This window comes from Dermochelys coriacea, chromosome 4, assembly GCF_009764565.3.
Source record: "Dermochelys coriacea isolate rDerCor1 chromosome 4, rDerCor1.pri.v4, whole genome shotgun sequence".
Classification (NCBI taxonomy): domain Eukaryota; kingdom Metazoa; phylum Chordata; order Testudines; family Dermochelyidae; genus Dermochelys; species Dermochelys coriacea.
The window spans coordinates 60,689,781-60,703,382 of NC_050071.1; the positions used below are offsets into that span (position 1 = coordinate 60,689,781).

The 13,602-nt window shown below is 41.8% G+C and overlaps 1 protein-coding gene across 10 annotated transcripts in view; it reads right to left on the reverse strand.

Annotated features, from left to right (window-relative positions):
• The window catches only part of FBXW7 (F-box and WD repeat domain containing 7), a 275,764-nt gene that overhangs the window by 196,794 nt on the left and 65,368 nt on the right, over positions 1-13,602 (reverse strand). The window lies entirely within an intron of this gene.

Consider the following 13,602-nt stretch of genomic DNA (forward strand, 5'->3'; position numbering starts at 1 on the left):
TGAAGCATTAGAGGCAGCTTTTAAGAGGACATTATGGAGCAACAGCAGTCACTTCCTATCTAAGGGTGCAACTGAGTTGCTTTATATAAAAGACTGATGATGTTACCTGCCCTCACTTACCACTACTGCCTCTGAAATAAACAATAAAAGGCATATAGGTATAATTTAGGTCTGGAGCCCACGATTTGAAGTGAATTAAGACAACAGACTTCTAAATTAAGACACACTGAAAACAGAGGTATTCAGAGCTCAAGGAATAAACTTTTTGCCACTTAAAAGACAAATACAATTTAGTTTCCTGGCCACCTCCATCTAGTGCCCAGAACACATCTAGCTGCAAAGAGTAGTAATTAACTTCTGAATTTTTAACATGGCTATGGGATAACTGCTCTGACTAGCTTAGTATAGGACAGCAAGTGTTGGAGATCAACATTTTTAAAATGAAAGTAAATCCAGTGTCCACCAAGGGCTTTTCTTGCGGCCACAGCCTCCTGATGGTGATTGGGGGCCAGTAGGAGCAAATCAGTGGCCCTTCCCTAGGGCCCCCCTCTGGAGACACAAACACTGGAGAAGCAGGCAGGCAGTGAGCTCTCCATGCTTCCAGAGGCGCTGGGATCGGACTTCAGCCCTGGAGCTTGGGCTCTGGCCCCCAGGTGCAAGGCTGCGAGCTCTGCCCCTGGGGTCACCCCCCCCCATTGCCCCTGGCCCGTGCTGCCTTCCTCCCCACCTCCCCATACAGGACTTTAATTTGTATGAACTCCCCAAGCCCTTTCCTTACAAATGTAGACCACAAAATGTACCCCCAAATCAAGCAGAGAGGCTTGTCAATGGAAAAAAATGTAAATCAAAATGCTACCAAGGAGGCCCAAGAAACCTCCTAAGGGCAGTTGGAGTAATTTCCTATCCACAGACATCAGGAGTTCATGGGCTAGGAATAAATGACTCCTTGCTCCCCCTACTTCAAGACCTTCAGACCCATTGGGTCAAGAGGAAGGAAGCCCTACTCCAGCAGATCTTAGAATAACCGATGTAGGAAGTCTAGAGGAGAGTGGTGGAGGTGACAAAGATACTGGATAGGACAAGGCGCTGAGGAAGAGATCGAGTAGCCATTCTTTCTTTTCTTGTGGACCTACTGAGGTCTGCAGGAGGGGAGAACTGCCAGCAACCTTTAGGATAACTGATCCTCTTTATGAGCCTCACTGGCCTCGTTTGTGAACTCCTAATTTATATGAGCCTTGGTAGATTTGTTAATCCCCATGATCAGTCTATTTTGGTTTGTTGGGAGGCAAATGAGGCTATTTTGAGATCCTTTGGCGCTCAAGAGGTTATGGCCCAAGGGAAGGCAAGAAGATTGGGATTCTGATGAGCATTTTAAGGCTCCAGGAGAAGAGGGGAATAGAAGCCTCGTAAATGCTCAGGGAGGCCTCTGATGGAGAAGAGGGTTTTGGAAGATCTCAAATGTACTCCATTACGACTCTCAAGATGGAAATTAGAGGCTGAGAGAGGGCTGAAGATCCTGAGTCTCACTATGGGGGACTAGAAGCAGGTAAATAAATCTTCATTCTTCACAAACCCTTTCATAGAGCCCTGGAAGCTACATGAGACAAAGGAAGAAGTTCTTCACTCCCCAGCACTCATCATGGAGACTGGGAAACAGGAGGTGCAAGGAGGTTCTCCCTTCTTTCCCCAGCCCATCTGTTCTGCTAACCCCCAAGCCTCATGTCTGCCTCATTTCCAGCCTGCCGCCTTCCCTCCAAGACCTGAGGAGGAAAGCTCCAGCCTTTGGAACATTAGAAAGCTGAGGACAAGGGAACTGCACTCCAGCTCACATCCTAGATTCTCAGATGTATGATCCTGTTGACATACAAAGATCTGAAGAAGTGGTAGTCCCTTTTTGAGGACATTAAGATGTCTGCAGACTCCCCCTCTGAGACTGGTTGAATATGCATTGATCATCATAAGATTTTAAGCCCAGAAAACAAAGGCAGCTTGTAACAAGACACCAGCGCTGAAGTAAACCTGTCAGTCACAAAACTGAAGACCAAAAAGACTCTGACCTTCTGTATCTCACAGGCAACCAGTACCACCCAGGACCACATACTAAAACTAACAACCGAAATAAGACCAAGGTATTTCAGCCCTCAGGAAACTAAAGAATTATGTGCCACTGGGAGAGAATAGGAGGGGCCAAAGAACACCAATGCCAAGGCTTCTGCAATGACAGGAAACTGATTAAGTCAGATGTGTGTTCCAGTGTACCTGTGGCAAGTGTACCTCATTCAGTCCCATCGGATGGGAGGTAACCAAAATGTCAAGTGGCAGTCATGTGACCAGGTTACTAGGTATAAGCAGAAATTTGATTAGATAATATTGAGAAGTTAGGGGAGCCTGCTGGTGAGACAGGAGCCTGGAAAGGACTCTCTGGAGCACCTATGCAGAAGGCCTAATGAAAGCCTGCAGGCAGAAAGCCTCGTCTGAGACTCTTGCAGAGAGTGGTGGCCCAGGGAGAAGTTTCAACTTGGAAGTGTTATAAAGGACTGGCAGGAAGACAAAGCCCTAGTAACAGGACTGAAAAGATGTGACGCTCCTTCAGGGGTACCAAGCGTTGCGAGGTATCACACCATCACCTGCCCTTGGCGTGAGGAAGTCTTGTCCGTGCCTGCTGTGCATTAGCTCCCTGAAACCACCAGCCTCTGGCAGCACAAGCACTGCATTCCAGGCCTCCACAGGCCTCGCTCTCACTGTACAGGCAGCAATAAGCACACAACAACCCCCAAGTCCTCAGAGTATTCCCTGCAGTGTCCAGACCCTTCTCCACCGAACACTCACAGAATTAACAGGCTTTCTGTTCCCAAATGAACAGTACACAACCATTTGTAAGATTCAACTCAAGAACACCACTTTGCTTAACGTCATAGCGCTTACATATATTTACAATGAAAACAAGAATAAGGTTATCATCAAAGAAGGGAGATTCAAGTGAGTGGGAATAAGAATATTGGAAACACATGGTTACAAATAAAATGAAGTTGTAACACATTTTACAAACTAAACTTAACTAAACAGGTTAACCTATCTAAAGAAGCTTATCTCACCCCAAGTTCACTCCAGCATTTTCAACCAAGCCTGGCTGAGACCCTTCTTTCAGGCAGCAAATTCACTTCCTCAGTCAACAGTGATAGGGAATCTTCCTTGTCCCACAAATACAGTAGTAGAGTAAGTCTTTGATGTGCACCTCACAATCGGGTTCTTCCCTCCACCCACCAGCTTGTTTTCTCTTCTTGTTAGTTTCTTTCTTTGAAGTTCTTGCATTACTTCATTTGCATTTGGTTCAGATAGACATTTATTGTCTGACAGCAAACCTGTTTTTCACCTTTGCTGGTAAGCAGCATCTAGACACAGACTTTAAGAACACAATTTTCCATGTATATACATAACTCCTTACATAAACATCCATACATGTGTTTCACAATGATATTGATGACAAACGCAACACTGGCTTTTTGAGACCCCACATGACATTCTTTGGCCAATTAGAAAGTACATACCAGACCCAAGAGATCCATACAACTCCTTTGAACCACCTTGCCATAGGGATACTTGGGTTACAGAGGTCCACTTGAGATGGGAGGTGGGGAGCTGAGAGGGAAGTGAAGCTCTAATCAGAACAAAGGGTTATTAAAATTCTGGAAAAGGCAGAAAGGAACTCATAAGTCTTGTGAAGAAAACTAGAAGATTTGGTTTTGCATTAAATTCATTTTATGTCACTAAACCAAACCTTACAAAGGGAGAGTTAATTCAAAAGCACCAGTTATCACAAAGGGATTAGACAAGCGGATACACCTAGTGGATAGGGGGCAGGGGGAAAGCAACAGACATGGTCTCTTGATTTTAGTAAGTCTTTTGACAGTCTCATATGACATTCTCACAAGCAAACTAGTGAAACATGGTCTAGATGAAATTACTGTAAGACAGATAGAAAAGGAGTACTTGTGGCACCTTAGAGACTAACAAATTTATTAGAGCATAAGCTTTCGTGAGCTACAGCTCACTTCATCGGATGCATTTGGTGGAAAAAACAGAGGAGAGATTTATATACACACACACAGAGAACATGAAACAATGGGTTTATCATACAAACTGTAAGGAGAGTGATCACTTAAGATAAGCCATCACCAACAGCAGGGGGGGGAAAGGAGGAAAACCTTCCATGGTGACAAGCAGGTAGGCTAATTCCAGCAGTTAACAAGAATATCAGAGGAACAGTGGGGAGTGGGGTGGAAGGGAGAAATACCATGGGGAAATAGTTTTACTTTGTGTAATGACTCATCCATTCCCAGTCTCTATTCAAGCCTAAGTTAATTGTATCCAGTTTGCAAATTAATTCCAATTCAGCAGTCTCTCGTTGGAGTCTGTTTTTGAAGCTTTTTTGTTGAAGTATAGCCACTCTTAGGTCTGTGATCGAGTGACCAGAGAGATTGAAGTGTTCTCCAACTGGTTTTTGAATGTTATAATTCTTGACGTCTGATTTGTGTCCATTCATTCTTTTACGTAGAGACTGTCCAGTTTGGCCAATGTACATGGCAGAGGGGCATTGCTGGCACATGATGGCATATATCACATTGGCAGATGCGCAGGTGAACGAGCCTCTGATAGTGTGGCTGATGTGATTAGGCCCTATGATGGTATCCCCTGAATAGATATGTGGACAGAGTTGGCAACGGGCTTTGTTGCAAGGATAGGTTCCTGGGTTAGTGGTTCTGTTGTGTGGTGTGTGGTTGCTGGTGAGTATTTGCTTCAGATTGGGGGGCTGTCTGTAAGCAAGGACTGGTCTGTCTCCCAAGATCTGAGAGAGCGATGGCTCGTCCTTCAGGATAGGTTGTAGATCCTTGATGATGCGTTGGAGGGGTTTTAGTTGGGGGCTGAAGGTGATGGCTAGTGGCGTTCTGTTGTTTTCTTTGTTGGGCCTGTCCTGTAGTAGGTGACTTCTGGGTACTCTTCTGGCTCTGTCAATCTGTTTCTTCACTTCAGCAGGTGGGTACTGTAGTTGTAGGAATGCATGATAGAGATCTTGTAGGTGTTTGTCTCTGTCTGAGGGGTTGGAGCAAATGCGGTTATATCGTAGCGCTTGGCTGTAGACAATGTAGACCGCATTTGCTCCAACCCCTCAGACAGAGACAAACACCTACAAGATCTCTATCATGCATTCCTACAACTACAATACCCACCTGCTGAAGTGAAGAAACAGATTGACAGAGCCAGAAGAGTACCCAGAAGTCACCTACTACAGGACAGGCCCAACAAAGAAAACAACAGAACGCCACTAGCCATCACCTTCAGCCCCCAACTAAAACCCCTCCAACGCATCATCAAGGATCTACAACCTATTCTGAAGGACGAGCCATCGCTCTCTCAGATTTTGGGAGACAGACCAGTCCTTGCTTACAGACAGCCCCCCAATCTGAAGCAAATACTCACCAGCAACCACACACCACACAACAGAACCACTAACCCAGGAACCTATCCTTGCAACAAAGCCCGTTGCCAACTCTGTCCACATATCTATTCAGGGGATACCATCATAGGGCCTAATCACATCAGCCACACTATCAGAGGCTCGTTCACCTGCGCATCTACCAATGTGATATATGCCATCATGTGCCAGCAATGCCCCTCTGCCATGTACATTGGCCAAACTGGACAGTCTCTACGTAAAAGAATGAATGGACACAAATCAGACGTCAAGAATTATAACATTCAAAAACCAGTTGGAGAACACTTCAATCTCTCTGGTCACTCGATCACAGACCTAAGAGTGGCTATACTTCAACAAAAAAGCTTCAAAAACAGACTCCAACGAGAGACTGCTGAATTGGAATTAATTTGCAAACTGGATACAATTAACTTAGGCTTGAATAGAGACTGGGAATGGATGAGTCATTACACAAAGTAAAACTATTTCCCCATGGTATTTCTCCCTCCCACCCCACCCCCCACTGTTCCTCTGATATTCTTGTTAACTGCTGGAATTAGCCTACCTGCTTGTCACCATGGAAGGTTTTCCTCCTTTCCCCCCCCTGCTGTTGGTGATGGCTTATCTTAAGTGATCACTCTCCTTACAGTTTGTATGATAAACCCATTGTTTCATGTTCTCTGTGTGTGTGTATATAAATCTCTCCTCTGTTTTTTCCACCAAATGCATCCGATGAAGTGAGCTGTAGCTCACGAAAGCTTATGCTCTAATAAATTTGTTAGTCTCTAAGGTGCCACAAGTACTCCTTTTCTTTTTGCGAATACAGACTAACACGGCTGCTACTCTGAAACCTGTAAGACAGATGTATAACTGCTTTAAAGACCATACTCAAAGAGTTTTCTATCTCTAGTTGTCTGTCAAACTGCAAGGACATGTCCAATGGGTTCCCACACAGGGTCTGTCCTGGCTCCATACTATTCAATGTTTTCATCAGATGACTTGGATGAGAGTATATTCATAAAATTTGCAGACGACACCAAGCAGGAGGGAGTTGCAAGCACTTTGGAAGACAGGATTAGAATTCAAAATGACATTGATAAATTGGAGAATTGGTCTGAAATCAGTAAGATGAAATACAAGTGCCAAGTACCACATGTAGGAAGGAAAAAATCAAATGCACAACTACAAAAAGGGTACAAAAGGGATCTGGGTGTTTTAGTGAATCAGAAATTGAGTATGAGCCAATGTGATGCATTTGCAAAAAAGTCTAATACTCTGGAACGTATTAAAAGGAGCGTGATACATAAGACAAAGGAGGGAACTGTCCCTCTTTACTCAGCACTGGTGAGGCTTCAGCTGGAGTATTGTCTTCTAATTATGGAGGCTACACTTTAAGAAAGATGTAGACAAACTGAAGAGAATCCAGAGGAGAGTAACAAAAATAAAAGCTTTAGAAAATTTGACCTATGAAGAAAGGTTAAAAAAACTGGGCATGTTTAGTCTTGAGAAAAGACGACTGAGGAGGAACCTGGTAACAGTTGTCAAATATATTAAGGCCTGTTATAAAAAAGGACAGTGATCAATTGTTCTCCATGTCCACTGAAGGTAAGACACGAAGTAATGGTCTTAATCTTCAGCAGGGAGATTTAGGTTAGATATTAGGAAAAACTTTTTAATTTATGATAGTTAAGCTCTGGAATAGGCTTCCAAGGGAGGCTGCGGAATCCCCGGCAGTTTTTAAGAGCAGGTTAGACAAACACCTCTTGGGGATTGTCTGGTATACTTGGTCCTGCCTCAGTGCAGGGGGCTGGACTAGAATAACTCTTACGGTCCCATCCAGCCCTGCATTTCTATGATTCTAAGTGGAAGGTAAATCTGAGGGAGCAGTTGCGCCTGATGACAGATCAGGTCAGCCCTGCTACTACGTCTCTGTCTTTAAACTTCTTCAGGTAGCCTCAATTGGAATTCCTAGGAGTAACAGGAACAGGGCTCTTCTCTAGCATATCTTACAACCATGAAAAAGGAAAAGATTAAAGAAAATTCTCTCACACAACACCAGATTCATACATTATAAAGCCAGAAGGATCCACTTATCATTTAGCCCAGCGGTTCTCAAAACTTCATTGCACTGAGATCCCCTTCTGACAACAAAAATTACTACATGACCACAGGAAGGGGGACCTAAGCCTGAGCTCCACCGCCCCAGGATGGAGCGGTCAAAGCCAAAGCCTGAGCACACCACCCTGGGCAGGGGCCAAAGCCAAAGCCCAAGGGCTTCAGCCCTAGGTGGGGGGTCTGTAACCGGAGCTCTGCCACCCAGGGCTGAAGCCCCTGGGCTTCAGCTTCAGCCCTGGACCCCAGCAAGTCTAAACACCAGCCCTGGCGTCCCCACCCACAGTTTGAGAACCACTCATCTAACCTGACCTTCTGCATAATTTAGGCTGTAGGATTTCCCTGAATTATTTCCTGTTTGAATTAGTGCATGTATCTTTTAGAAAAGCATCCAAACTTGACTTTAAAATTTCTAGTAATGGGGAATCCACTCCACAACTCTTGCTAAATTGTTCCAATGGTTAATTGCTCTCGCTGTTAAAACTGTGCACCTTATAATAAAGGTGAATCTACATCTACAACATGTCAGTGCTTTGAGTGCATACCACCTTTAAAGAATATTAATATTCAGCAAAGGTAAACCCAAGGAATGCAAAGTTAAAGCTGCACAATCCAGACAAGACACCCAAACTACCTAAAAATTTTCCTTGCAACAAATCCCTGAAAAGAAATTCATACTTTTCTTTGCATCCATAAGAAGCTTTAAGTTTTATCAACATCACAAAACTATAATATCTTTTACTTGTAGAGAGCACTTGTTTGGCTTTATAGCCATATACAGTACACACAAAATGATGCGTTTCAGAGTAGCAGCCGTGTTAGTCTGTATTCACAAAAAGAAAAGGAGTACTTGTGGCACCTGAGAGACTAACATTTATTAGAGCATAAGCTTTCGTGAGCTACAGCTCACTTCATCGGATGCATTTGGTGAAAAAATGCATCCGATTTTTTTCCACCAAATGCATCCGATGAAGTGAGCTGTAGCTCACGAAAGCTTATGCTCTAATAAATTTGTTAGTCTTTAAGGTGCCACAAGTACTCCTTTTCTTTATACAAACTGTGAGAGGCTAATTAGTTAAGATGAGCTATTATCAGCAGGAGAAAAAAAAAACTTTTGCAGGGATAATCAAGATGGCCCATTTAGATAGTTGACAAGAAGGTGTGAGGATACTTAATTTAAGGAAATAGATTCAATATGCATAATGACCCAGCCACTCCCAGTCTCTACTCAAATCCAAGTTAATGGCATCTCGTTTGCATATTAATTCAAGCTCAGCAGTTTCTCCTTGGAGTCTGTTTTTGAAGCTTTTCTATTGCAAAATTGCCACCCTTAAATCTTTTACTGAGTGGCCAGACAGGTTGAAGTGTTCTCCTACCAGTTTTGGAATGTTATGATTCCTGATGTCAGATTTGTGTCCATTTATTCTTTTTCGTAGAGACTGTCAGATTTGGCCACTGTACATGGCAGAGGGGCATTGCTGGCACCTGATGGCATGTATCACATTGGTAGCTGTGCAGGTGAATGAGCCCCTGATGGCGTGGCTAATGTGATTGGGTCCTATGATGGTGTTACTTGACAGTCACAGCAATCACCACCCTCACTGAGAATAATTATGGATATAAAATTTGAAAGTTAGGCTACCCAGAAACATGTTTTGGCTATTTACCCAACCACATCAGTTAGCTGTCCCTAGTCCACGCCCACTAACTAATCTAAAGTTTTATATTTTAAGAAAGAGCTAATTTATTCTTTAAAAAAATTCCAAGGTGCCTTCCCCCATATCCATCTAGAAATTTATTTCAGAGTTGTACTTATTTATCCTTCACCTCCTTTTATAAAATCTTGGGTAAGATATGATAGTATTTAGTATTCCTGCGTCACCAACAACAGGGAGGTGATTAGATTAAAGAAGTTTGGTATACTAGCAAAAAACTGATCTCCTACTAAAACATCTACCTTAGACATTGAACTGAAAGGACAGAAACTCCGCAGTTTATTTATTGGAACATAAAATCATATCCATGCTTGCATTTTAGTCCTAATAATACATTCTTACAGGCAAGACATATCAATCAGTTGTTGAAGTAGTCCGTAGCGCATAAAAGAAGATGTTAAAACTCAATCCACTTCTCGTGTTGCTTAATTAAATAAATTCCTTGGGGTGCTTGTGGTATGAACTGACCCTTCCAAAATATGGCTTTTGGACTCTGAATTACAGTACATTGCACATGGTTGGGGAATGGTTCTCTGGTTCTGCAACATTAGTGCTTCACTTAACTGAAATTAAAGGACTCTTAACACTCCAGTGCTCTAGAACTAATATACTTGTATTAAGTTCAAATTTTTGTTTGTGGCATACCAGTATAGTGGGCTTCCTCAAATTTTCATCAATAGGTTTCTTGGGGACTGGGCTTGACTCACCACTGCAGCGTCTCCTGCTGGTTGTATTGGGAATTAGCTCTGCCCCTCTTCAGGTGGTGTCTTGCCCACCATCACCTCTGCTCCAGGACCTGTGTCGCCCCAAGGACCACTGCATCCTCTTCAGGACACAGCCCTTTGGCTATGTCACACTCGGTTCTCCCCAATTCTGGGGGAACTGCAGTCTACTGTCCAGCCACTTCCTTCCATGGCAAGCGCATTCTAAGGAGCAGACGGGAGGGACGCAGGCTCGCTCACTACTCTGGGTCCCGGCCCAGGGACCCTATATATAGCAGACTGCATCCCCTCCAACTCCTCTGCAGATCTCCCTGGACCAGTTCCCTGCAGGCCTGCATCCTCTTTGCCTTAGTCTCAGGGCCTCAGCCTGCAGCACTGCTACGTCCAGGGTACTTGCTGCCCTCAGCCTGCAAGGCAGCCAATCTATCTCCCTCCTCGAGCTCCAGGGAGTGACTCCCTCTGCTCAGCCCTGCAGCCCTTTTTATACGAGTCTGCCGGGCCATGATTGGCTGCTCTTCTCAGACTCTTTCTAATTGGAAAAGGCCTCTAGGGCTGCTTTTAACCCCTTTTCTGCTAGTGTGGGGCAGCTGCCCCATCACAGGGACACACTGAGAAAGTCTCTAAGTTCTCTATCTTAAAATGACGTGTGTATGAGTGCATATATAAAGGGATGAAAACCATTTTTAGACTCCTAGGCAGCTTACATTTGGTTCAAATACTGGCTATTAGAATAGTGATCTGTATAAGAGTCTGTTAGTCTTAGTAACTAAAAAGTGATCTGCTACCTTTTCCCTGTTAAGGGATAAATCAGAGATCCTTATTACCTCTGTCAGACCCACATCACTGATGTCTAAAATTAAGGTTACTATTTGGGAAAAACAGAAAATTTCAGTGCATTTTGATGACACGTTGCTGTAACTTTTCCCTGTGCAACTCACTAACAAGCGCTATTTAGTTATGTCAAGTTACAAGGTGACTATCAAAGTCTGTGCTCTCTATTCAAAGACGAGAACATATTGGTAATGTTTATTCTTAATGTCATGAACAAAAAATTCCAATATACATATATATATTCCAAAAACCACCATAGAGAGCCTTGCATGATATTTTTGCTGTGAGCTCAAAAAACTTGATAAATAGAACTGTTTAGGTGTTTGCCGTTAGAAATAAATCACTACTAATAATCTGAAAATAGATTAATTTAGTTTATTTTAAAAAGGGACTATGGCTATGCAAATGTATCATAATACAGTAAAAACTGTGATACTATCATTTCAGCAGTATTATTTTAACCAATGCAATATATTTCAGAAGTCCTTCCAAGAAACATTATTTATAAGCACATCTTTGGGAACAGCATTAAAAGTTCTACAGCAGCATCTAACGGGCACATAACTTATATTGATTGTTTATCTTACAAAAATAGTTCCTAGCTGTTTTTGAAGGGGAGGAGATAAGAAATCTTTTAAAAGAAACTTTACCTGCAAAGACAGCAATTTTAAAACCAAAAACATTTTAAGGTTTGAAGGCCATTCATCAAAAGAATTTACTCAAGGTAAGACAAGTTCTGGATCAAAAGCATTTGTTTCCCCTTTAATTTAAAGGAAAGCTATGTATGTACCATATTCTTGGCATTCATACAAAAAGCACTTTGCTAAGCATGCTAAAAAATGGATAATTATGAATTTTTATTTTTCTGCCCCATTAACAAGTATTTATGTTCATTAGTGTGTGTATTTATATAGAGATAGAGATAGCGATATAAAGAAATGTATATGCAATTTAAAATGTAAAGCCAGTTTCCATCTTACTTTAATAATGCATTTAATATTACATTACATATTAAATTGTTCTAATGGTTCATGTTTTCACAGTATAGTTCTTATGGTACTACAATGATATTAAAGCAGGATATAAACTTTAAAAAAAGTTTATGATCTTTGACTGAGGGCTACCATAACAGCTAGTATTGAATATCTTTCAGACAGATAGCTGGTAGAAAAATGCTACCTCTAAATACATATGGGCAGTTCCTCACCTGTTGTAAATTGACATAGCTCCACTGAAGTAAAGATTCTAGTGAGAATCTGTCTCATATTTTCCATATCACTTGCAGTTTATTATATATGTACGTTGATACAAAAATATAGACACATACACACACATTTACTGACCACCATGTGAACTTTCAGAATGCTAGACAGCCACACTATGTCTGCAGCCTAAAGGAAATTCCCATCACTCACTCTGTTCTGTCATGGGCACTGTGATTAACAAGTATAACACATTACCATTTTTACTGCAATTTTCAACATTCTGGAAATATAATGTGCTTATTTATGCCATGTTCATCATTATAGTGCCACGGAATTGTGAAATTGTGGTTAAAAAGTTTTTGCACACTTGCTTTTTCCTACTGAAGTTAACAATTTTACTGTTTAAAATAGCATCATTTCTATTTTATATTTGTAACTGCTGAATTCAGCTACTCCCAAATATTTTGCTTAATGACCCCTGATCCCTACATTAACAGGGTTTAGGTACACAAAATACAGTGGATCATACCATCTTTCCCCCAAAGTAATACCCTGTACAGAAAATAATTTTTATGACCTATGTCTTTCTAAAGTCAGAATTACACTATAAAATAAACCCTGAAAAATATTACATTACTTAAGGAATGTTTGAATCACTGCACTCTATACTTTACCTTAAAAACCATCACCTTGCTGATCTTAGCAATTAATTATTTACTGTACACATCCTACTGATGTTTTCAGGTTGAGGTGACTCCATCATCACCTAAACTTCAGCGCACTAATCCATAATTCAAGTTACCTTTTAACTTAACTGTTTCTTACTTCAAAATTCATGCAGAAATTTCCCATTGGTAAGTATACTGTGATACATGTAATTTTTTCACTGATTACCAGTGAAGTATTCTTGAACAATGGGTAAATATATTAGCAACACATTCTGAAAGTTTTTGACTGAAAAGGACTAAATATAAATTAGCATCAAACATAGGAGCATATTTTGTACTTATACTTACTTTTCACAAATGTACCTTGCAAATGAATGCTACTTTGCAAATCTTAGGCCTGGTCTACACTGGGGGGGATCGATCTAAGTTACGCAACTTCAGCTACGTGAATAACGTAGCTGAAGTCGACATACTTAGATCTATTCGCCGTGGTGTCTTCATTGCGGTGAGTCAACAGGTGACACTCCCCCGTTGAGTCAGCCTGCGTCTCTCACTCTGGTGGAGTATTGGAGTCGATGGGAGAGCACTTGGCAGTCTATTTATCGCGTCAAGACCTGACGCAATAAATCGACCCCCTGCTAGATCGATCGCTGCCCGTCGATCCTGTGTGTAATGTAGACAAGCCCTAAGAGATATAAAAGCTTAACACACCAATTTCAGTTTCAGGATAAGACAAGCTGGTCCAAAGGCTAGAACCAATTGAGAGTCCCAATTTCACTCATATCAGAGTTTATAATGACTTTCGTACAATAAAATCCTTAACCTGACCTGAAGTTTAGCAGTTGAGTTTGTTTGTTTTCTAACTAGAGCCAGAAT